Source organism: Equus caballus, chromosome 8 (assembly GCF_041296265.1).
Source record: "Equus caballus isolate H_3958 breed thoroughbred chromosome 8, TB-T2T, whole genome shotgun sequence".
Lineage (NCBI taxonomy): Eukaryota > Metazoa > Chordata > Mammalia > Perissodactyla > Equidae > Equus > Equus caballus.
This window is the reverse complement of record NC_091691.1, coordinates 72,246,317-72,270,000: the sequence shown is the minus strand read 5'-3', so window position 1 is coordinate 72,270,000 and position 23,684 is coordinate 72,246,317. Positions and strand designations below refer to the sequence as shown.

Sequence of the window (23,684 nt, the reverse complement as noted above, 5' to 3'; positions counted from 1 at the left end):
AATATCTTTCTCCAATTATACACTGAACTCCTGGAGATGAGTAACAGTATCATGCAGTATTCTTATTCCCCAGAGTGGCTGATCCCCATTCCAAATGCTTATATGTACTTTTACTTTTTGTTCTAAAGATAACTCTTTTGAACCCCAGACTGAAGTGTTGGTGGCTGACAAGACCGGGGCGGGGGCAGAACAGTCACAGGTCGGGGTTCTCTCTTGTGTGGTATGCGTGGAAGACCCCTGACTGGCACACCCTTCTGCTCCTCACGCCTACTCTCCTCGCACTCTGAAAATTCCAGTTGTGGCTCCCATCTCAGCACAGGAGAGATGGAGCCTTGGCCCTTTCCTCACAGAGCCCCATCCCATCTGTCTTGCTGCCTGGCACTTCACAGAGCCCTGGTCTCTGGGAAGCGGTCTCCTTTCTGCCTCTACATTCTCAAGCGGAATGTCTTCCCTGCTGCTCTGTACTTACCCTAGACAGCCCCATTGTTCAGGACTCAGCCCAAGTCCCACCTACTCCTTGAAGCTTTCTGAGGGCTGTCCAACAGCTGGAGGTGCTGGGCTTCCCTGCGCTCCCAGTGAAGTTCAGTTACTTAGCCCTAGATGACAGTCCTTTGCAGCTCCTCCACTGGTTTCTATGAGTTCTCGCGGAGTCTTTCACCAGACTGAAAGCAGAGACAATGTCCTCTCCATCTCTCAGGATCCCCACAGTACCCATCAGTCTATCACATGCACGTTTGAATGTCAATGAGCAAACCAAGTTTGCTGAATCAGAGGGTTAAAAAGTTAACGAGCTTCACTGAAAACTCTGGACAGCTAGATTGGGTCCAACTTAGAGGGCACTGGGTTTTGTCCTTCCTACTGTGGTCAGAAGACCTCAGTGCAGCAAGATACCTATGTGTGGCCTGCCCCTCAATATCAGCCAGCTGGACCTTAATCATCAGGGCTTCCCTGCTCCTGCCAGATGCAGTTCATGTTCATGATTAGCATTCATTTCCTTGTGGCAATTCTAAATTCACACTTGAACTTTGTCTCACCTCTGCTGCCATGCCCAAACTATTCTACCCACCAAGAATGTCCCCTTGTTCCAAATCCACCATCAAACCCAAAACCACAACCTCCTTGAAGCCTTCCCTGACTGCACCTTAGTCCTGATCACACAAATAGCATAATTCCACTTAGATCATGCTCCCACTTTGGCTGCAGACTGATGCTTTCCATCTGAGCTAACCATATCTCTCCAGATATACTATCCACTCTCCAAGGGCAAAAGCCACATCTCATACCAGACCTTTCTCACCCAACAGTGCCAGGAACAATGGCTCACATGAGCTGCAAGGCTGAGACTTTAATAAATATCTGTGGATCTAAAAATTTACTGTAATTGAGCTCTGGAGTACAAAGTAATAAGCAGAAAGAAGACCCACAGGGCTTTCACATCAAATCATCCTTTTTAGCCACCATTATTAATCAATACTTTCTTTAAAAAAAATCAAAGCTCTCACTGCTCAAATAACAACAGGTCACAGACAGAGCCACTGCAAAGGACTTGCCACCAGATTTCATTATTCTGCCACAAGCACACAACACTGCCCCAACGGCTTCTGCTGCATTCTCAGGCTACTATGTTGGATGGATCAAGTTCAGCATCTCCAATTTCCACATCTCTCCAGCCCCAAGTTCAAACCCCAAGCAGCTTCTTTCTGCCGAGAGAATTGCAAATCCTTGGCAAATAGAAGAAATAATGAAGAAATTGCTTTTCACCCAGTTTGGCTAATCGTGTTACTTGCTTTTTTTTTCCCCCCATCCCAAATTCTTTGCTAGATCTTAAGATAAAAATAATTGCAGCATCTCAGTAGCTTGTAGAGTCTCCTTCATCCTAAATATACAACCAGTGTGCCCCCTAATGAGTCAGAATTCCCACTAAATGTCCACAGGGCCTCAGGTCAAATCCCAACTTCGTGATCCCATCAAATCACAGAGGTGTCTGGCTTTGGATAGACTGGGTCATTCCTTTTGATCGCAAAATGCACAGAAACCAATTCGCTAGCTGCTATTGAACAAAGGGCAGACTCTGTGCTGTGCTGTGCTATGCGGTGGGGACTGACAGGACATCCCAGAAGCACAGACACAGCCTCCGTGGCTCACAGAATCTACACAAGGAAATAACGCCCAGCCCCCTAGATCCAGGAGGTTCATAAAGTAACCATAGCAGAGACTCCAGAAGCCTACAGGGCACAGAAAGTAGTAGCAAATCCCAGGTAGAGAATTTATTCTAGATTTTCCCGAAGCTGTCTTTGTCTGCATCATCTCCCTTGTCTCAACTCAGGTATGTCACCAAAGGGGGCCAGTTTTCAAAAAGACATAGAGAATCAATCCTTTTCCTCCATTCCACATTATTCTCTATGGTACTTCTTCTTGACTCACCATCCCCTCCTCTCCTTTCCCTGTCCTCCAAGTCTGGCTCTCTGGTTCTAACTGGGGAGCTTCTCCTAATCCTATTTCCCCTCCTGTAACTCTTTCATCCACAGCAAACACTTAGCAAAGTGTACCAATCCTCAGTGGGACTGGACTGGACAGTTGTTAAGGTGCCAGTAAACGGGGGTGAGGAGCTCTGAGCTTCAAGAAAACTTTAAAATTCTGAAGACACTTCTATCTATAGAATCACAAAATTTCAGAAGGGACCCTCCCTCCATATCAATGCAAACTCTTTCATTTTACCGTGGCTCAAAGTAAGAAACAGAAAGACAAGGCACCTTGTCCCACATCCTATGCTAATGGGTGGCCAGCCCCGCCTGCAGCTCCTGCCTCTCAGGAGCCATTCCCTGGAACTTTCCCCTCTGAGTACATTTTTCTGCTCAGCCTTCTCTTCCACTGTGGCCAGGCTCACTCAGTCACCGAGGAGCAGGAAAGCACTTGGACTTAAGTAGCAAAGAAGATTGCATGGTTAAGTGCCAAAATGAGTGTGGTGGACAAAAAATGCAATTGGAATTTTCAGAGAAAGTCAAGAGCTGTGTGTGCTAGAGTGACAATGAGACTCTAGTAGGCACTTAATAAATATTTGATGATTGAATGAATGAGTGAATCACTGACTGATAGGATGTACAAGTGGTAAGACATCATTAACTCTTAGGCTTTGAGGGAGAAACTGAGAGTAGGCAATTGCCCCTGAAAGATAGCCAAAAATATAAAAAGCTATTAACGTAAGTGGTTATTATTCACTTTGTCTAAGAGGTCCTTGCCAGCCCTGGTGGTCTAGTGGTTAAGATTCACGCTCTTACCGCCTCGGCCCAAGTTCCTTTCTTGGTCAGGGACCCAGACCACCCGTCTGTGAGTTGTCATACTGTGGCCGCTGAGTGTTGCTGTCATGCTGAAAGCTATGCCACCAGTATTTCAAATACCAGCAGGGTTACACCCATGGTAGTCAGGTTTCAGCAGAGCTTCCAGACTAAAACAGACTAGGAAGAAGGATCTGGCCATCCACTTCTGAAAAAATTGTTCATGAAAACCCTATGAATAGCTGGAGAGCATCGTCTGATATAGCATAGGAAGATGAGAGGATGGCACAAAAAGACTAAGCAGGGTTCCACTTGCTCTACACAGGGTTGCTAGGAGTCCAAATTGACTGGATGGCACTAACAACAACAAGAGGTTCTCATTGTATTGCTCCCCAGTGTAGAGCTTTAGTACCTAAGCCAGCATTCATTTTTAATATTCAATCTCTACATAATTCTGTGATTCATTCATGCAACAGAAATCATTCATATGGGGCAAAGTTTGCCCCTTTCTTCAAGGACTCACAGTCTAGAGAGGTAAGGGACACAAATAGCAAAGCAGCATGAGCTGAAGTGCACTGGAGACGGAGGTGAAGAGCTGAGAGCTGAGCTGATGTCCTAAGATGTAGACGCTCTCACTAAAAGGGACCAATCAGGGCACCTTCCAGAGAGGAGGTGGCAACACAGAGCAAGCTGAGGCATGGAGGTGGACATGTGTACAGAGTACCCAGGGTCAGTGAGGAAACCAATGTGACGGGAGCAGAGGCCTGTGCAAGTGTTGCGTAAAATGAGGTTCACTTGAGAACACCGCCAGGTGTCTGCTGCAGGCTGCTGGACAGGGCAAACCAGGAATCCTGGGAAAGAGAAAGAGGAGCAACTGGGAAGAGTCAGGGAACAAATGGACTGTGAAGAACTTTCCTGATTCCAGAAACCCTACTGGGTTTGCTGTGACAGAGGTAATCTTGCTATCAGTTCTTTCCCTGACAGGGGCTAAAAATTCAGTTCTGAACATCATTGCTCAGCCATTGCAGCTCCCTATGGAGACAGACCCTTCCCTGGCACTGTCTCCTCCTTGCCTCCCCTCTCTGTATGTCTCCATGTCAATGTCCTTTCCTCCTTCTCATTCCTGACTTAAAGGGGATTTCCTGAGCACCAAAACAACCTTGAGTCCAAATTAGATATTATCTGAGACTTTGAGTCTTAAATATACACGGCGCTGGAGGCGTCCATTAATTCAACTGATTTTAAAATATACACATATATACATTTTTTTTCATGAGTCAAGAACAAAAAACAACTGTTCCTTGACTGTCTTAGAACACAAGGGCCCCTGTGGGCATTTCTGGTCATACCAAGGGGTTACTAATCTCTGGGCTATGGCGACAATAATGCCAGGCACCAGTTTCCAGGAGGCAGCATGGAAATCCTCTCAGAGATCAATTACAAAAATTAGCTGGTATTATTTAATCCTTACAACCCCTGTGAAGCGGACAGGCTAAGCATCTTTATCCCAATTTTACTGATTAGGTGACTGAGGCTCAAAGAGGTTAAGTAATTTGTCGGGGGGTCATTTAGCAGAGAAGTAGTAGGGACAGGATCCAAAGCAGATCTGGTCACTTCAGGTGTGATGTTCTTCACACTTTAACGCAGCCACCTGGCCCCAGGTGGTGCACCAACCTGTGTCATTTCAGCAAGTCAGTGTATCAATTGCTTCCTCTTCTGAACGGGCATACAATGCTTATCTGGCCTCCATCCTTAGAAGAATCAAGGGGCAGACGTGATATGAAGATATTTTTGAAAAGAACAAAGTGCCATGCCTATGAAAGGGGGTTTTTAAATTTTCTTTTTTATTGTGGTAACATTGGTTTATAACATTATATAAATTTCAGGTGTACCTCATTATATTTTGATTCCTGTGTAGATTACATCCTGTTCACCACCCAAAGACTAATTACAGTCCATCACCACACACATGTGCCTAATCACCTGAAAGGGGGTATTTTTGAAAAGAAACGATAAGTTGGGTCAAGGATACATTTTTCCAACCTGGCAAGTTTCTGAAACCCTTTTCTGCACCCCCTTCATTCGCTATCCCTCTCCAGCACTTGGAAAGGTGGAAGCCTCTGCCTGCCTGGAGGGTCAGCTCAGCTGGCTTTGCCCATAATTATTTCACATAGGCCTCCCCAGCTCCTGGGGAGGGGTGCCTGCTTCTTCCTGAGGGATCCTGTGAACTTCCAGGCTGCTCACTTCTCCATTAGACCCTGGCATCATTTGCTCTGAACTGGATAGGAAGTCAACTGTGGGTTTCTAAGCCAAAGGCTTTTTTTATTATTTAAAAAACATAATGCTTCCTCAACCTTAGAGAGCACCCTCTAAGAGGGTAAAAAAATCAACTCTCTAAAGAAAGCTGCTCTCACTCCAACCTTTGAAACTTCCAGATGAAAAATAGAACAGCCACTAACAGACTCAGTCATCAAAGGGCACCAGGTCCCCCAAGAACTTTATATTGCCCCAACTTGGTGTGTCTAAGGCGAGATCAGAATCTAGAAGAAGGCTAAGTGAAAAGGGAAATGAAACTCAGAGCCAAACGAGAACGCAGGAGGGCATCTTCCCCTGCATTCATGAAGAAAACACCATGGGCATCTTGGTGTTGACTTTCCTGCACTCACCAAGCATCTGTGACTTTGTGAAGAGTTTGTGAAACAAGAGGGTTATCTTTAGAAACAGCTATTAAGGAAGCCCAAACCCATGGTGACAGGTATGATGGTGGAGCTCCTTATTTAATCCTGGCCCAAAACATTTTGGGACACTCACTAGGTTTCATAATATCCCAAAAGATAAGAATGGAATTGAATAGTTTTGTTCCCTTCTTCACAGGAACCCAAGAAGCAAGCACAGTGATATGTGGCAAGGACTCTGTCATGCTTCCTTTCTTCAGGGCAATGTTGCTACCCTTCCAAGACAAGAGCAGCCTCCTGACCCCCACCACCTCACTGGACGGCTCCCACACAGTGGGTCCCTGAGCAAATTCAATAACATCACCCCATGTTTTAATACGCTGCAACTCCTGACAATGCTAACGTGTTAACAACAATTTCCCCCATTCTTCTGGCAGGAGCAGAACTGAAGCAACTTGAAATGCCATCAGCAAAAAATTATTTATTTCCCATTCCTGAGCAGCAGAGAAAACAAGGTTTCATTGGCTGGGTTTGCCTTCAATAGCTTTCTGGTTTCAATTAAAACTTCAAGTCTCCAAGGGAAAAACTGGCATTCTGGGAGGCTGAGGCCCAGCCAAGTTTCAGTGTCTCCACAAGAATCCAGAAAGGATGTCCCATCCATCTAGCCACTTCTCATCTTCATCCGTTTGCATATTGTATAGAAGGTTCAGAGCAGAGATTGAAGTACAACTAAAAGTAATGGCCAGGTTGAAAAAACTCTCCTCTCCTACACGTACATTTTTGTGCCAGAGAAGTATTGATTTAGCCCCTAATGGAATTGAAAGTCAAGATAGCAGCAGAAACGGAATCGGGAATCCAAGGGGAAGTGCCTACCTATTTATTTCTTCTTCAGCAAACTCCTGCCTCTCCCCAATGATCATTTTCAACTAAATTCGACAAAGATTCCAAGCACTGTTTCCTCTTTCCCCCCAATTCTCATTTAGATCAGGTGATTTACAGGGCAACTTGCCATTAATAATGCAAGAACATGAGCAGAAGCCCTCACAGCACCAAGGGGCTCCTTGGTTCACTCAGGGATACCCCCAGGCTTCCCCTGTGTGAAGTCCAGAACGGTCCCTGCCAGCTGTGCCTTTCTATGTAACATTCTGATGTTAACCTACAAAAGCTCAGATTACACCCCTTCACTTGCCTAGCCCATTCATGAACATATAAGGCAGTTGATATTTTCTCCCAAGTTAGAAGTGGCCCCTTTCCTAACCAACATCACTGCCTCTCAGTCGCTCCTCCTTAAGTTCACTACAAGCCATCCCCTCCCCCACCTCCAGTTTGTTTATTCCAGTGACACATCTATTTTCCCTGCTAAGAGAGACAAGTCAGTTTCCCTCCTCTGGCTCCCGATCATGTTCGCTCACCACCTCCTCCCCCCAGCCCAGCTCAGGTTACTATAGTGGCAAGCAGCTCCCACAGTCCAGCTCCAACACCAATTCAACCTCCCAAGACTAAGACTTTTTTTCTTCATGGGGGAGGGGAGATGATGTGCAAAGCAGCACTTTCTCAGAGTACCTGGTCTCCATATCCTCTCAGGCTACATTCCCTGAAGTTAGAAAATACTCTGTGTTCCACCACACTCTGCTGATCTGTCCTAACGCCCTTCTCTGGCAGCAGGCAACTGGATTAAGTACATCTTCAACTTAGCTCAGAAACCTCGGACTGGCAGGTCAGAGCAAAAGAGATCAAGCCTCCCTCCGGGAGTTTGGGGACGGTAGAAGCAAGAGAAAGGGGAGGAGTGACCTGGGATTGTAAACTGGCTACATTTTTAAAGTGCTACAAACTTTCTCCTCCCTCACATGCCCCTGGCCAGTTGGCCCCGCCTCCCCATCCAAGCCAGACAACATCTAACTGGGGTGTGCAAAGGAAACTCTCCCAGACGGTCCAGGTTTGGCCCCAGGGTTGCAGATGTGGCCTACACAGAACAACACCCTTCCTCTCCACTTCCCTCTTCTCTACCCCATTCCCACTCCCCGCCCCCCGCCCCCCACACACACGTTTTGCAGATGAAGATGAGTTCAGATGGTGCACATCAGATTTACCTGTAGGAACTAAAGGAGGGTAAGAGATGGGGGCCAATGGCCAGATAGCTTTGGTGACAGCTACTTTATGAAGTTAGTTTGTTGTACAAATCTACAGAAAAAAAAGAAAAACAGGATGAAGAATAAAGGAAGGAAAAACAATGTAAGAGAAAAGCAAGTAATATTCATATTTTCTTCAAGACTATGGCCTCCACCCCAACTTTAGAAAGAAAGGTGTGGATAGTGGTGTGTGGGAGTGTGGGGGATTGGAAGGAAAAGTAGCTGCTGTAGAATTTAAGAATAAACTGCCCTCTTGGAGGAGAGTTTCTGCAGGGATAAAGAGACTCGAACTGCTCTTTTAGCATTAGACGTCAACCATGAGATTATCAGGACAGTTTATTTGAAGCGGAAACGAATCGGAAATCCTTCCCTCAGCAGTCCTTTTAGATGGAGACACCCACCCTCAGACCCGGCACAGATACACATAAAGAATAAACGCAGCATCAAGGGCAATAAGATACCCCTCCCCGCGCTCCCAGTACCTCTAGCCTCATCTCCCACTTCCAATTGCACAACTTTCCGATCTCCAAAGAAAATATTTCCAGTTGGATCCGATTTCAGAATTGTAAGCTGTGCGGGTCGTGGGAGGAGGGGTGTTTGCAGCGTGTGGGGAGGGGGCCTAGAAGACAGCATTTCGGTAGTTACTTATTTTTTTAGAACCAGCATGCTCTACCGATCAGAAATTGCTATTACCCAACAATGCTTCCATCACAGACAGACACCAAAAACAGCATCACCGTTATCACCATCTTGCTAAAGATCTGCCCAGTCCAGTTTACCTGACTTTGTCTCTGTGGAACTTCTCAGACTGTATTTTAGTCAAAGAGATAATGGTTTGAAAGACAAAAACAATAAGTCGATACTGAAGGGCTCCCTTTCCGGAGTGATTTCCCACTGGAAACCACCGAACGGGGAAGCCTGCCGTTAATTCCCAAGCCCACGGCTCCACTAGAATCACACACAATGCGTGCTTTCAAAAAAACCATTCGTCTGCTTTTAAGGGAATTCCTGTCTTTTCAGAGTCCCAAAACCGGAGAGCAGGAGAAAGAGACTCAGATCCATTGATTAAGATTTTAAGAGAAAGACTAACACAGAGCCACGACACAAGCACACACCAACCTTCGCCGGCTGGACCACTTCTTCCCTGTTCTTCTTTCTATTAACGACACGTTAGATTCTGATACATTTCCCCCCCAAAAATCCAACTAGGTTACAATGTAGCTCTCTAGCTCCACTTAACCTGCAAGTTACAAAGAGAGCAAAAAAATAAAATATCCTGCCGCCTTCCCACCCCTTTCCCTACCCCCTCCCCCTCCGAGTCCCCTCCACCAACGCCAAACCCGCCAGCCCCGCCAGCCGGCAGCAGGACCGAGGGAGGGTGCAAAAGGCGGCGGGGGGGGGGGGGCGACGAAGGGGGGTAGAGGGGGGAGGATCAGATTAGGCGAAACTCAATAAGCTCTCAGCCCTCCAGCCCGATGCTTCCACCATCGCCGCCACCAACCGGCCACTCCAAATGAGCCAGCATCGCTGCCCACCGGCGGACGGGCCGGAATAGCGCCCATCCTCTGCAGCCTCGCCGGGACCGGCATCCCGCCCCCTCAGCCCCGTCTCCCCGTTCCCGCCCCGTGCAAAGTCAAAGCCCAGGCGAGGCGACATTAACTTTTGCATGCAGGGCACACACACCGCCCCCGGCCCCCGGCGTGCGGGGGCCCGCGGCGCGGCGGGAGGCTGGGCGCCGAGCTCCCGGGCCAAGGTCGCCGCGCGTGCTCACCCATGTCCCGGCGGCTCCGGCTCCGCTGGCCCCGACGCTCGCTCAGATCCCGGCTCCGGTCGCTCGCCTGAGCCCCCAAAGGTGCTGCTGCGGCAACTCCATGGCGATGAGCATCTGTCAAACGGCGAGCTGCGGGCGGGCCGCCCTCGCTCGGGGGGCGCCGGGGCCCCCGGGCGCGCGGAGGCGGCGGCGAGCGGCGGGCGCCCCGGCCGGCCCCGCGCTTCCCGCCCGGCGCGGCCGCCTCCGCCGCGCCACCGATTTATGGAGAGAGATATCAAGGGGGAAAATGGCGTCTCCGGAGCCCGAGGAGTCCTGGAGTAATCACATTCACACACACACGCCCGCACGCACACACACTCGCACACACTCGCACACAGGCGCGCGGCGAGCCCGGCTAATTTTAGCAGGAGCCAAAAAAAAAAAAAAAAATGTATATATGTATATATATCCCCGTCTCTCCGATCTATGCTATTTTTTTTTCCTTTTCTTCAAAGGATGGATCGGAGCTTTAAAAAATGTTGCCGGGTTTGGGCTCGCAGGAGGCGGCGCGCGGAGGGCGAGGGCGCTTTTGCTGAGCTGTGCAGTTCGATCCGCGGCGCCGGGCGGCCCTGCCCGCCCGCTCGTCCGCCCGCGGTCGCTAGTGCTGCCGCCGCCGCCGCCGCCGCCGCTCCATGGCCGCGCCCGCCCCGCGCCCCCGCCGCGGCCCCTCGCCGCCCGCCCGCGTCCCCGGCGAGCGCTGGAGTGGGGTCGGGCCCGTGTGCCTGCCTCCCGCGCCCTCTCCCGAGTCCCGGAGTCCTAGTGAAAGGAAGGGGGAGGGCGCGGGCGGGGGAGGGGGGAGGATCGCAGCGGCCGCGCGGCCGAGCCAAGCGGGGACCGCCACCCCGCGATCTGCCTCGGAGGAGGCGCGAGCGCCCACACGGCTCGCCCCACGCACCGGGGGCCGCTTGCCCGGCTCGAGCCGGGGGAGGCGCAGCCAGTAACGAGCGAGCGACCTCTCCCTCCACCCTCCCTCTCTCGGTGAATTTCGGTGAATTTCGATCAATTGGAGGGAGTGGGGCTCTTGCCCCGGGAGAAGGAAAACAGTTCGTGGAGGCCGATTGGGGACCCCTCGCCGCCCCTCGCGCCCCTCCTGCTTCCCAGCGCCCTCGCGGCCCAGTGGCTCCTGTGCGCCAGAGTCAGCCGCGGAGACTGGGCGGCCGCGGGGACCGCCGCGGGCTCGGCGCCGGTTCCCGGGCTCAACACTGCCACTATCTGACACAACAGGAGCAGTGTTGGGGGGGAGCCGCGCGCGGTGGCGCGAGATGTGATAGGCTCTCGAAACTAGGTACATTTTTTTTTTTAACCTGGTAATTACATTTCACTTTCAGGGGTTTATTTTTTTGTTATGCATTCAGAAGCTTATGTGCATTTTCTCTTTATTCGCAAGAATTGGACATTTGATGAGAGGAAAGACACGCAGAGGTGACAAATGCACGTTGGCATGCGGTTCTCTATTCAGGGTGGTGGAAAGAATAAGGCGGAATGTCTTCAGTTCGTACAAAATATGATGGCAGTTTAATCTCTGTGAGTGTATTTGGGCTGCAAAAGGGGGCATTTCAGTTGCAACCTCAGGCGACTGAGGAATGGAGCCCCTGAGAGACATATCTACATTACAGGACAGAAACAGATCCAGGAAGGTTTGCGAGTGGTTTTGCTTAAAGACCCCAGAGTAGAGTTTACTCAGAACTCGGATTCTGAGAGGACTCCTGACTAACACGCTCTATGTGAAAGTTTTCAGACATTTGGATTGAGGAATGATAGTGATTGGGGATGTCCACCCACCAACCTCATCAGCCGCTGACTCCCTGCGTTGGCTACTGGTGTGAGTCCTGTCAGGGAGCTTCTTCACCGTCCTCACCCTTTTCCCAGGAATGCTGCACTGAAGTGGGGCAAGGGAAACTGGGTCGGAGGACGCCCCAACTCCCTTCCTGGTCCATGTGCCTGGAGGGGTTCAGTTTGATTCTCAACAGATAGTTCACTCCCCTCTGACCCACGTTCCACCCTGTCTTCTTTTTTTGGTCAGAGGAATGTTCTAATTGGCCACAAACTTTTCCTGTTGCTCATCGCTGCAAGACCTCCTTTGGAGCAACATTTCAGTAGGACTTCTGCTACCCTTTATATTGGAATATTGTTCTTAGTGGGAAAGTAATGCTTAACAAAAAAAATCAGTAGGGCATAATGAGCTGATGATAGGAGTGGAGATCAAGGCACAAAATATACTGTCAAAACAACCATTCTCTGTAATCAGATGACCTTTGCCCATTTCCTTGTGCCCCCAGATTTCTGAAATCCTAGACCAAAGCCCACAGAGGACTAAGATAGCATGTGGGCCATCTCCTATGCTTTTCAAATGAAGAAAAGGAGCTCCAGAAATCAGAAGGGTTTGCCTATGGTCCATGGCTGGCTGGTGTCATCTGAGCTGAAACTGAAGCTTGTTGACCAAGTCCTTTCCCTTCTGTAACTTAGGCATAGTTACAGGGTCTTCCTTCCTCTGCTGTTGTGTTTCTTTGAAGAGCAGCTCAGAGAAGCGCATGCCTAATTAAAAATTCACTGTAATAGATGGTGAGGCCAGGCTACAAATTATAGGGCAGTAAAAGTTCTAATTGGCCACAAACTTTTCCTGTTGCTCATCGCTGCAAGACCTCCTTTGGAGCAACATTTCAGTAGGACTTCTGCTACCCTTTATATTGGAATATTGTTCTTAGTGGGAAAGTAATGCTTAACAGATCACCTAGTCAAACCCTATCATCTTAAAGCTGAGGAATCAGACAGAGAGGCAGTGGATTGCCCAGAGTCAGGAAGTTAAGGCAAAGCCATGAACAGACTCTGTGTCCCTTAACTTCTCCTATCCAATGTTCCTTACTTATGTGCAGCCGGTCTTCCCATCATGAGAGGTGAGGAGAGGGGAAGGAAAAGGGAAACTTCTCACCCTTTGTTTTACATATCTATATATAAAACATATATATACATGCATGCATGCCTATATACATCTACATATAATATACATTACATATAATATATTTTGCATGTATTTTTCATTTTAAATATACAGTCATATAATGTGTTAATAATATGAAATAATAATGTAATTTTTAGTATATAATAATAAAGGATTCCTGAAAACTAAAGCCCCACTCCTAAATGAGATGTCTGTTGATAGAACAGGACCTGTATTCAAATCTTAGCTAAATATTACAGGAATTCTTATCTTTTTTCCCCAGCAGGCCACTTTTTGGTTACCTGAGAACCAGACCCTGAAACACAGAAAGTCTGCCGCTAGTAAAAGAGTTGGCCTGAAAAGTAGTGCCACGCAATTTTAAGATACCTATTCCTAGGGCCTCAGGACTTTTGAGAAAATAAAGGGACAATCTGAGCTGCTGACAGGAATGCACACAATAGAAATCTCTTACTCCCACACAGTCTCTAATGTCAGCATCTTATAGTCACTCAGCAAATAATTATGCAGCATGGACTATGTTAGACACTATAGGAGGAACTAGAGATACAAATTCAGAATTAGAAACCTGTGGAAGAGATTGGCATGCAAACTTCTAACTACATCTAAGGTATGGAAATGCCAGAAAGGAGATGTTTACAAAGTGCATGGAGCACAGATGCAGAAACGGTAGGAGGAGGGTGAGGTCAGAAATCGTACCCTCTTTGGAAATGCTGCACATTTAATATCTATTTAACATACATATTTCCTTTTCCCCTTTGCACGTATAACTTTTTCTTTCTATAGTATGTTTTTCCAACCAAAGATAAAACTTTTGAGGACTAGGCAGTGCCTTTCATTGACAATGTCAATAAATTTGGGCAAGAATAAGTGTCCCTCTGATCTCACCAGAGAGCTGACTTGCTGCCAGCTAGGCTGTTGCTCTGTGTTCTAGGGATCCCTGTGCCTAACCTGTGAAATGGTCATCACGAAACACCCCTCCTTGCCCCAGGCCCCACACCTGCAAGGATCTGCAAGATGACCATTCCCTACATGACTTGAGAGCCAGATAAAGGGCATATGTGCAAGGAAGGAATGGTTCAAAGTTTAAGGGTAGATCATGTCATCCTCACATCTCTGAAGCTAAAGGTAGAAAGAAATGAGTCACATACATCTGTTCTTCCTTTATAAGTAGTTGAAATCATGTAGTAATTCTCAGAGCCAATCACCTTCCCCTTCTGGGTTCAAGTACGGTGGGTGTTGATTCTTACCTTTTTGGAAATTGAGGTAGTATTATCTGATGTAGTGCTTCTCAATACTTATTGTGAATCAGAATTACCTGGGGGGATTACTGATGCTTGAGACCCATTTTGATTTAATTGGTCTTAAAAATAAATGCCCCGGGTGCTCTAATATGCAACTGGCATTTAGAATTACTGATCCAATGGAAATAATACAATAGAATAGAATAGAAATAGAATGTGATCAGGGTACTTACTAACCTCCTGCCCTCTTAGGTAGCATTAACAGAAGCTGTACCTAACCAAAGGTGATAGCCACAGTGAACTGTAGAGTGGATCATATTTGGAGTTTGGGGATGATTCTGGAAATGTAAAAATGGGATGTATGTCCCAATGATGCAATGAAAAGACTACCAACCAGATTGTTAAGATGACTTAGTTTTAAGCTTATTTCACAAGTTCCCTCATTTCTCTGAACCTCAGATCCCACTTCTGAAAAAGGAGGGGTGTGCTAAAATCTTCTGAGGACCAAGCCATATGTAGAATTCTCTCCATTTTTGACTCTAGGGCACAAGAGAGTCCCCATAGAACAGAGAGAGCATTTTGTGAACAATTGAAGCGCGACGTGAAAGCTGTCCTTAAATGTAAGAAAGGCTTCAAGGAAAATAGGGATTAATTTGCTTGACTCGGCTCTGGAGGGCATAACAAGCCCCAGTCAGCTCAGGTAATGGGGAGACAGGCCTCTGCTCAATATTTGTAATAGAAAACTCTGTGATTGGATGTAAGATGAGAACAGATCATCTTAAATAATAATGAGCTCCCTGTCATGAGAAGTAGTCCAGAAAAGATTGTGCGCTCTTACTTTTCCTTCCCTTCAGCTACAATCTGTGAACTCCTTGAGGTCAGGGGCTTTGCATTATACCTCTGCATCTTCACTGGATAAAATTGTACCTGTTGCCCAACATATGTCCAGTAAGGGTTGGTGGAATGTCAAAAATATTTAACAATCAACATGACATAGGGCCAATCAGTCAGAATGGACATTGACACATGGCCTTGCTCATCCAGGTGATAGTTCTTTGATTTTTGGATCCTGTGGATGTTCAGGAGGGACAGATTGATAGAGTGAGGGGCATAGGGGTAAGTCTGGAGCAGTGGTTATTTAAAAATTCTAATATTTTAACACCACCATGCCTACCTATGCATGTTGGATGAACATTGATGCTATATCATGAATGAATCAATCAATCAATCAATGAATAAAGGCTATAATGGACAAATAGAAAATTGTAGACTTGGACTCTAGTCCTGCGCTGCCATTAACTGGTTGGGTAAAGGTGAGCACATTATTCAGCACCCCCTACCCCAATTTCCTCCTCTATAAACTGAGAACCATAATCATGCCCTAAGGTAGCAATCACCATGAGACTTACAGAAAATATCAGATATAAAGTTATATTGCAAAGTTAAATAGTTCTGTTCAAATACTGGTTTTGATTATTAAATAAAATGTGGACATTTAAATGGCTGCCTGCAGATGCAGCTTAATTCTACCACCTCTGAGGTCCACATCGTATCTTTTTCTTTCTAGGAAGTGAGAAGGTAATTTCCACTCCTGATTATTCTCACCCAAGCCCCACTTTGGAAAGGGCTCTTCTCTCCAGTGGCTTCCCCTGATGCTACTGTGGTTGCTAAGCAACAAGGAGCTAAGCAGGAGCAAAATGTAATTGTCCTCGGAAGGGAATTCCAGGTCTGACAATGACTGGATTGTAGTTTTGGAATCTTTGCCTTCCTGGCTGCAAGAAATTCACTAAAGGAAGCTTTCTTGGCACATCGTTCCTCATGCGGATGCTTCAAGACAGTGGCTTTCACTACTGAAAGGCAACGAGGTTCGAGGGAGGAGTATTCTTTTGGGTTTTCATTTTCCAACTCCCTGGCAGATTTTTTTGTCACTGTGACATTAGAGTGCCCCAAATCTGCAGCAAGATTTGGAATGTAACCAATTCCTAACTGAGCCTTAGGAGCCCAGCTGTGAGCAGTTTAGGTTTATTTCACTGTGTATGGCACAGGAGCCGGAAGGGGATCCCAGAGGTGTACCACAGGGAGACGCAGGCTATCCATGGCCCCTAAGAATCTACCTACTTGGGCCATAACAGGCAGAGGTATACACAGAAAGGTGTTGTAGGGACGGTTGGCTTAAACTGAGGGGAATTTATTGAAAGTATATAAGTGAACTCATGGAAGGCAGATATAAGAAGTATAGGCAGGCCTCTTGGGAACTGGGAAGTTGCCAGGCAGCTCCTCTCTCTCTCTCTCTCCCTCTCGAGGGTCACACTGACTCTTGCCTGCGCTTTTCTCTATCTATCTGTCCGATTCTTATGGAGACATATTTTCTCCACGAGATGCTTAGTTTTGCTCCTTCACAACTGTGGCATCTGACTTTGGTTTCTGCTACGCTCCGTGACAACTCCCAACTGCAATCTTTTTTGTGGTTCCATTTCTTCACGGAAAAGCATCTGATTGCCTCTCAGTGCATCACAGGTGCACTCCTGGTACTCACAACTGAGGCCAAGGGGCTGGTATCACCCTCCAGCTTTAAGTGTTTCTTCAGGAGGATTACGGGGAATATGCTTATTATGGAGCATGGGCTGGACTGACACTCCAGCTGTGCTTAGAAGAGTGAAAACTCTCAGCAAACTTACATGTTTCCAATACCAAGGTCATCTTGCAGTGCAGAAAGAGTCTGGGCTTTGAAATTAGACAGGCTTGGGTTTGACTCACCCTGAGAAGAACTAGGCAAGCTATCTCTCTGAGCTTCAGCTTCATCGGAAAAATGGGCCTACTGATACAGCATCAACTCTTTAGAGTTTAAGTGAGGATTAAAGTTAAATGAGATAACATATGACAAGCACCTTTGTGGCTAAGATTATGCTAGATGTTGTAAGAGTACAGGAGATACAGGGCATATTTTTTGTCAATAAACTTTCATTGAGAATCTATTGTATTTGACCTGTACATGGTACTAGAGATAGACCAACTATTAACATATGTTCCTTTCCTTGAGAACTTTCAGTATAGCAAAAGAACCCCATGAAATGTTAGAAGTGGAACTGCCATTCCACCCGCTTCATTTCCTAGTGGTTGAACCTGAAGAATAGAGAGATTATGGCTTATTCTTAACCTCTTACCCAAGACCAGCTCTAGCTGTTAATAGCAAGAGAGTCCTTTTACACAGCTCTTCCCTACCCTCAGGAAGCTTGCAATCAATTTTGACAGACAAGATTACACATGAACCAGTAAATTGAAAATGCAAGAGATAGTACTAAACTATTCTTGCTACTGACAAATATGAAAATGTGGAAGAGATTCTCTCATAAGAAAGAAATTAGGTGAGATGACCTTTAAGGTGCTATCTATCCATATGATGCTATGAAACTAAGAGTTGAAAAGAGAAAGACCCAAGTAAGCTGCTATTAAAATAGAAGCATTTATGGTCAACTTGAACTGCCCTGAAAAGAAACATAGGACAGGGATAGAGAGAAACAGGGTAGTCCAATCTGGGTAACTCAGTTTACCATGGAGTATTTTATGAGCATGTAGAATCGTAAGCCCTTTATTGCTGATTGGAGTTGGCTCTTGGCTTGACCAAGGTCATTTGAGCATTACAGAGACCTAATGCTCATAAGGGGAGGACAGCTTTTAGAATGGTAAGAGGATGGCCATGGGCAAACATTAATTTGAGCCCTTCTTCTTGGCCAACGAGTTTATTCCAGACTCTGGGATTGGAATCCACAGAGTCATTCTTTATCCCTTAAGCTATTCATGTCAGTGCACCTATCAAATACTGTACTATGAATCCTGACACTAGATAGATCCTCAAAAATGTCATGTATTTCAACCCCAGTTGCAAATGAGTCAACACAAAGGCCATGAAACTGAACCAGCTGAGGAAGCTGAGAGAAATGACTCATAGTTACATGGCCGGTAGTTAGTGGAACTGGGATTTGAATCCCAGTAGTCTGCTGCCAGAGCCCATCCTCTTCTGCATGGCTCCATCCAGCCACTCTATTGCAGTACTACCTGGCCAGGAAGCTGCACAGAGACACCTGGATGCTTCTTACAGCACCTCTTTAGAAAGTATTGAATGAGCTTGTTGTTTTCTGTCTTCTAAACTAAATGAATCACAGTAACATTGAAACTTCAAATTATAGAGCTGGCAGGTTTGACAGAGATCACTTGAACCAAACAATTCATTTTGGAGATGAGAGAAAATCGAGCACCAGTAAGATAAACTGACTTTCTCAAATTTTCGTGCAGGTGACAAAGCCAGGTTTAGAAACCAGCTCATTGGACTGCAGTTCCAGAGTCTTTCCCTTTGTCCCCAGCTGCCAGGGCTTGGCTATACCCTCTGCAGTCCAACTCAGACTGGGAAGAGAGAATTGAGAACTAGGAGGTTCAGCAAATGAGCAGCCCAATGAGCCTTCAAAGCAAGGATATCTGGACATGTTCCCTTTGAGAAAATAATTTGGCATACACATTTGTGAGTGTCCATTTTACTCTGAATTGTGGCCCAAAAGAAAAGAAATAGGGTTGAATGTTTCAAAATTAAGCCAATATTCTCTCAGCAATTACTCAAATTTTTATTTTATAATAATTGATAGCAAGAATATGTGTTAGAGGAAAAAAGTAAAATAAAAGAAAACATATTTTGAGAGATTAAGAACAGCCATAAGCATGAACTTATATATGGGGTATTTCTGAAAATCATTGGTAAAGTTTTTTGAAAGCAAAATAAATTATTGCAATGTCATATATTCGTAGTGAAAGATATAGGATGCATCCATCCATCCATCCATCTTGCAAGCCACTGGGTACAGGGTGTAAGGATAGGTACCATGAAATGAACAAAGAAGGATAAGATACTATCCTAGCTTGGGAGACACTCTCAATCCAGACAGGAGCTCGAAATCTTTAGTTTCTGGTCTGCAGAAAAGTTGACTGGAGATGATTCTGAGTTCAGTCAGAAAGGAAGATCAAGTACAATAATTTTCATCTTTGCTAATTCATACCCTCAGTTAATTTCACCAAGGTCATTGGCTGTGAGACAACTCACATAGTATTATTGTAAGTGAACAAGTTCCCTTACAGACAATCGTATGGGTACCCATAATTGATTATATTGTCTATAATTAATGTGTCATCTGCTATTTAAAATTAGAAGAAACTGATGTGCAGAAAGAATGTTCATCAGGCCCAAAAAATGTCTTCAATCAATTAAATTACATATGTGTGTATATCTATTTCCATTCTCGCCCCCATTTCTCAATAGTCAATTCCTTCTCTCTAAACAATGAGATAATGTGTGTAAAATACTGAGTACAGTGGCTGATATGTAGAATGGTAACTAAGCAAGTGGGAGTATTTTCCACATCACCTTAGCTACCATCTTACCTACCTACCTTATCTCTCTGTCTCTTCTGTATGAACTATCTTTTCTTCAGGTCACTCAAAATTCTGCTTATAGTGATACATCATCCTCTGGAGATTATGACTATCTGCATCTAATGCTTTAACCACATTTGCAACCTGTATGTGATTGCAGAGTTGTGATACGTAATGCCAATTCTCTCAAACCAACATACCTAAGTTTGAAAGAACAAAGGAGGAGTGAAATGAGCAAATTCATAAGATTTAATTTTGCTTAACCTTAGTGCATAAGATAAAAACTGACCTGTTTATATAATGCTATTCTTTCAATAAGGGTATCTCCGTATGAAAATGGAGAGTAAACCTATTCTCTAGTGTGGAACACAGGACTGATAAAAAGCGATTATATTTCTTGTCTCAAGATTCATATATTTATTATTTGTGCCAGGATAGGTGTGAAAAGGGTCAGAGATTAGTGCTATATCTGTTTAGATGGTGTGGCAGACTTTAAGGGGAAAGCTCCCTGAAAGCAGTGGGTCAGCCATATAGGCAGGGTGAGCTTCCAACAGTGATAGTAACGTTTAGTCACAACTGTGAGAAAGATTCAAAGATAAAGTTGTGGCTGTACCAATAGGTAGGAAGAGCTTGGTGAAAAAGAAGCCAATGCAGCAAAACACTGCAAGTAGCATCTGCGATATCTATTCACAGTCTGAGAGAAAGAGGAGATTGTCAGAGTAAGATAAGGACTCAGATCTGGCAAAAGGATATGACACAAGGCAGGTCATTAGAAATGGTAGCTATAATAGAGATGAAAACAAAAGTGGAGCCCTCTGAACCCAATGTAGAATGATGATGTCCAAGAAGGTATCTCTGGCTCTGAAACTCAAGTGGAGGGATTCTGGTGGTCAGAATGTAGGCCCTGTGGGGCAGTGAGTCATGCCCAATAATAAGTACTGGAATAGACTATCCTGTCAGGAAACCAAATATTCAGCACCAGGGCGTGTTAGGCTGCTCCATTACTTGTACAATGTCCAGGTTCTAAGCATCACCCTATTGGTTCAAGGGGAGAATGAAAAGACTACTTAAGTTCTTGATTAAAGCAGATTACTTTGATGCCTAGAGTAGGGTTGAACTTTTATGTGGAAATCAGTGTCTATTGTGGAAAGGTGAAGAATACACCAGCAGAAGAATTGAGGTGGTAGGATGAGAGATGTGAAAAAGTTCCTTAGACATTGTAAAGACAATTTCATTTGTATTAGGATGCATCTTCTATTCAAGGTCCAGCTTTTAGTTAGTTGGCTTAAAGAGTAAATAAAGGAAAATCTGTTCACTTAGAAAAAATCAGAATTATTATATCAATTGTATGAATACAAGTGTTCTATGGATTTTGAGTGAATTTAATCCAACTAACTAAATTCCAGTGGATTTTAAGTGAATCAGAAAGAGAAACAAGCACTTTGCTTCAGTGATTTCAAAATATTTATTGGGTCCCAACTACTGCTAGAGATTTTCCTTACCGTAGATTTTTGTCTTGCTACAACTCTTCCCCAACAACTGATGCCTCCTCGCAAACTTCTGCATAAACTATGTTTTGTTTTATCATCAAATCCTCTCTATAGTGTCTGGTTAGATATTTGTCCGGCTAGCCCTTACCACCCTAAAGAGGTGCTGCCAGAAACATAGGGTCCCAGCCACACACAATAAGAATCAAGAGATTCTGCCCTTGATGGGAAGGAGAAGCCCAGAGAAGAAGAGCAAGCCAGCTCAGGACATTCAAGAGTTTTGGCCAGGGGAGGCAACAGCTATTTTAATCACCTTCTGCAGTGGTAGATATCAGATTGTTTGCCACCTCCAGCCGGGTCCCTCCCCTCCAATATCCCTCTCTTCTCTTTTATTGATATTTTCAAATTCTCTCTACCCTTTTACGTGTCTCTGCTGGCTAAACAGAGCTTAAGGTTAAGATTTAGGATGACTTCCATTAGGCTTTTAGTTACACGGTGGGATGAATAAACTTCCACTTTGGGCGCTAATGGAGTAGCTTGTATCATAGCTACTTACTCACTGAGGACAAAGAACATCTGTTTGAAGGCACTTGAGAGCAGCCAAGGAAGCCAAAATATGAAGTTCTGGGATTCCCAAAGAAGGATAATGCACTGAGGAAAGCCTGATATTCTGCACTGCTTCTTCCCTCAAGACATTTGCTGATTCAGAAGCCCCACATGGAGCAAGAGTCTGAAAAACCAAGTAGAAAGTAGTAGCTAAAAGGTAAAAAAGCTGGGTATGGTCTGACAATATCATGAAGCTGGGAGAAAAAAATGTAGTTTAGGACTTCCAAGGCAGCCAGGGTTTGAAGGGCCAAAGTCACAGACAGAAATAAAATAGAGAAGTAAATTCATGTATTGCTTTTCTTCTTGAAGAATCTGATAATTCCTAAGCAGCATGTAGCAAGAGGTTGAGAGGTCAAGGACAAAACATACCAAGAAGCTAAGAAGCTAGACAGAGCTTTATGCAGCCAAAATTACAGGAAGAAGAACATTATAGTTCAGGCCCCACCAAGAAAGAAGGGTTCTGGTAAATATTCCCATGCTCTCATTTGGAATCTTGGAAAGTTCTTATCTAAAATAATTGTGTGTAACATATTTAAGGAAAGGAAAGTTGCAGAATTCCACTGGATTCATACATTTCGCTAAAAAAGAGAGAAATAGAAATTCTAAGAGAAAAAAATGTCAATGACAGAAAGTAAGGTCTATATAAATGGATTTAATGGCAGATTAGATATAATTGAAGAGAGGTTTGGTAAACCAGACGTTAGGTCAATAACAGATATCCAGACTAAAGCATAGACCAATAGAAAATACAGAAAAAATATGCATGGAGCATGAATTATATAGCACGATGTGACATATTTCAAAGGATTAAAACATTTTAAGGGTCAGAGAATGGTCTATGACAAAATGGAGCTGACTAGGAATTAATAACAGAGATAATCCAGAAATAACATAAAATTCCATGTGTTTGGAAATTAAACAATATACTTCTAAATAACTCATGAGTCAAATAAGAAATCACAATGATAGATTAAATGCCTACATATACATATCTGTGAATAAGTTGTCAATTCAATTCAACAAATATTTTTGCATTTTCAGTGTTTTGGGCCCTGGAAGTAAAGCAGTAAAGAAGACAGATATAGTCATAGCTTTCTTTTAGTTTACAGGCTAATGGTGACTCTTATGAAAAGAAAAAAACAAGAAACGAAGGGAGGGAGGAAGAGAAAAAGGAAGTCTTTTGTCATACTTCAGAGACAAGGATGAGAGGACATAATTATCTAAATTAATCAGAATTTTATCATTTGTTTTTAAGCTCATAACCCTCCCTTTTCTATTACCTGTTTAATTCAGATTATCAATTGAGATTTGTTTTGGACCATATGTTTCAGCTCATTTCTATCTTTATCTGCTTTTGTAAACCAAACTTTTTATAATTTTGTATATTCTCCTAAAATCCTCATTTGAATAATTTGCATGATTTTTAGGGGAAGCATTCTGAATGAAGTCACAGCTCTTAACACGATATTAGGTGCAGATTGGGCATTGAATAAATATTTGTATTAAATAAATATTTGATATTGTGGTATCACTTTATATGCTATACACATTACAGAAAGCCTAAGGTCTTGAAAATTAGAATAAAATTTTTTTAACTTAAAAACTAATAAGTAAATAAATACATATTTGAAAAGACAAGAACTAAAAGTGGAAAATGCTTGTCCTACATAATACAGCAGGGATATTGGAGCCCAACTAGACTTACCCTACTTTCTATCGCATTGCTTATCCTGTCTCATCCTGTCTTTTCCTCCTCTTCTTGCCCACCTACGAATGTCAGCTTTCTTTCTGGCCTTGCTCAAGCCTCAGCTCCTCTCAGAAACATTCTCCTGAAGCCTTTATCTTCTGAAGAACCATTGCACTTTCCATTTTTATCACTTGCTGGCTCTTTTGATTTCCTACCTGCTTCTCTAGATATCTTTCTTCACATTCATGTCTTGTCTGTAATTGGAAATCCCTTCAGTGAGGAGACATCTACACTAGATGCTACGGGAAATACAAACAAAGCACATAGCCTTCCACCCTCCCACCACACACACATATAAAGTTTTGATGGCTTCTGGTCCAGTTGTTGCCTAACTCTT

At 44.6% G+C, this 23,684-nt stretch overlaps 1 protein-coding gene across 4 annotated transcripts in view; it reads right to left on the bottom strand.

Moving 5' to 3' along the window:
- Positions 1 to 10,055, bottom strand: part of SETBP1 (SET binding protein 1) — a 360,545-nt gene extending 350,490 nt beyond the window's left edge. For 3 of the 4 annotated variants that reach the window (XM_023647725.2, XM_023647729.2, XM_070275633.1), the window contains exon 1: positions 9,851 to 10,055. The gene's annotated coding sequence lies outside the window, so the exon portion shown is untranslated. Of the gene's footprint in view, positions 1 to 9,198; positions 9,404 to 9,850 lie in introns of those variants that run through there. The other variant, XM_023647727.2, reaches the window with a different exon arrangement.
- Positions 10,056 to 23,684: the final 13,629 nt, after the last annotated feature.